A 2,878-nucleotide genomic window follows, 5' to 3' on the forward strand; every position below is an offset into this window, starting at 1 on the left:
AAATACTTCTTTTTTTTGTTCAGTTAAAAAGTTCACTTTTTGTTTAAGCTGAATATCCAGTAATTGTATAACTCTACATTTATGTGAAGGTTTTTCTTTTCTTTTCTTTTCTTTTCTTTTCTTTTCTTTTCTGATATCACACATGAACTCTTCACACTATCTCCTAAAAGCAGAATACAACGAGATCAAATAAACGCATGTTCATGGAAAGGATCTTCCTAAAATGATTTCTCACAGGAACGTTTCTTCTATTTTAAGTTTCAGTGTTTTGGACACACTTTTATAGTTTTGGTCTGTTTGCTTGTTTGTTTTTGTTAAGACGTCTTATCAGAGCTTTATCAGACATTGTTTTGCCTTTAAACGTGTTTTTTTCTTACATTCTTACACCAGAATACAAACAAACCCCACAAATAAATGAACTAACAGTACGTTTCATTAAGTGCACAATCTGAGAAAAAATAACAGAAAATCAGTAGCTTTGTCAGAACAGAGATTTAAAGTACAGCGCTGCGGAGGAACAGTTAGCTTGTCGTCTGGCCGAGCAGCTTTTTCCGGTGACTTTCCATGTTTTGCATCTCATCAAATACAAACTAGTAAAAGAAAAACAAGTCCAGCTGACTAGAACAGCCCTACTAGTTAGGTTAACTCTCAGACGGCCGTCAGGATCAAAGAGCAGCGTCTGTCACCTCCCTGCTCCTGAATCACCTGACCGATCTCACACACACACACACACACTGCCAACGAGTCCTCGCACGCCAGCCCTCCCCCTGACAGAGTTTGAATAATAAAGCTTTATTTGCATTTCTAAAGCTGATGACAGACAAAACCCCCATTGGAGAAATCTCAAATCTGAGCTGGGCATGCCTGTACTCTTTACCCTACAGCGTGTGTGTGTGTGTGTGTGTGTGTGTGTGTGTGAGACAGAACATCAGTTCAGGAGAGGCTGCACACACACACATTCAGAGACAGAACATCAGGATTCAGGAGACACTGCACACACACACACACACACACACACACACACACACACACACACACACACACACACACACACACACACACACACACACACACACACACACACACACACACACACACACACACACACACACACACACACACACACACACACACACACACACACACACACACACACACACACACACACACACACACACACACACACACACACACACACACACACACACACACACACACACACACACACACACACACACACACACACACACACACACACACACACACACACACACACACACACAGACACACACACACACACACACACACACACACACACACACACACACACACACACACACACACACTGCGCAGGTGAGAAAGGAGACACTTGAAGCTTCATGGCAGGAAACGAGCTCAATTCACACAGAGCAGAGATCTGAAGTGGTGTGAAGTCCTGGATGTGTTTATAGTCCTCAGACGTCACGATGAAGAGCAGAATCACGCGTGATGACCCCAGACATGACTTTCTCTTTCTTCTAAGACCTTCTAAGACCTTAAAGGAGCAGTTCACCCAAAAATGAACAATTATTGAGAATTGGGAAACGATTTGGAGAAATGTAGCATTAAAGCGTTGCTCGTTCTCCACAGGATCCATTGCAGTGAATGGGTGCCGTCAGAATGAGAGTCCAGACAGATGATAAAAGCATCACAATAATTCACATTTCTCCAGTCCGTTGGTTAACTCCATTAAAGTCCTTTAGCGTGTTTGTAGGTATATATTTCATGCACAGTTCAAAGTGCTTTACGTAAAACATTTCATAGGAAACAAATCTATTATTGAGACATTTTAAGAGTTGTTTCTGGTCTTCATCCATAAAGAAGCTTCATCCAGTGAAAAAGTCCTGATGTCTTCTCATGTCAAAATCCACACACACACATTCCTTTAGAAGAGTTTTGGCTCGATGGATCTGTGTATATCTCTCTCCTGGTTCAGACGAACACATCGATGGAGAAAGCGGTATGATCCACAGCGGACTCGTATTTCAACCGTTTGAAGAGAAAAGATCTTGATGATTTGTTTCTTGTGGAATACTGTGATGTTTGGACTCCGACGGCACCCATTCACTGCAGAGCGTCCGTTACCGAGCGAGCGACTACAAATCTGTTTGAATTAAGATAAAAGCGCTTTATCTCAGCGTTCAGCAGCTTTTCACCAAACTTTCTTCTTCTGAAAGTCACATTCAAGTAAAGACAAACAAGAAGAAATCAGACATGTTTTTGAGATGTTATTTTAAATGTGTGCGCTTGTGTTTATCAAGACTTGAAATCATCTGATCATCTTCTGAGACAGGAGAATGTGTGTGTGTGTGTGTGTCTCTGTGTGTGAGTGTGTGTGTGTATGTGCGCGTGCGTGTGTCTATGTGTGAGTGTGTGTGTGTGTGTGTGTGTGTGTCTAAAGCTCTCATATTTCAGCTCTTCTGTTTATCTCTACAGCAGCATCATCATCATCATCTCACAGATCTGTTTCTCATTTCAGTGTCTGGTCCCGTCGTCTCTAGTCTCTCAGTATACTTTTTATAAGCAGAGGTTCAAGAAAGATGACGTTTTGACCGTTCAAAGGTGCAACAAAGCTGCTGTTTTGAAGGAAAATGACGGCATGTAATTATTTTCATTCCAAAATTATGTTCAGCAGAGTTACAGATTAAGAAAGGATACACACACACACACACACACACACACACACACACACACACACACGGATTACTGTGTTATTTCTGATCAACTGTTTACTCTGACGGCACCCATTCACTGAAGAGGATTCATGAATGAATGAATCTGTTTGAAAGCCTTGTCTTTTGCTCATCCAGGACACACACGTTATATCAAAAATATGATA

This window comes from Puntigrus tetrazona, unplaced genomic scaffold (genome assembly GCF_018831695.1).
Source record: "Puntigrus tetrazona isolate hp1 unplaced genomic scaffold, ASM1883169v1 S000000116, whole genome shotgun sequence".
NCBI lineage: Eukaryota > Metazoa > Chordata > Actinopteri > Cypriniformes > Cyprinidae > Puntigrus > Puntigrus tetrazona.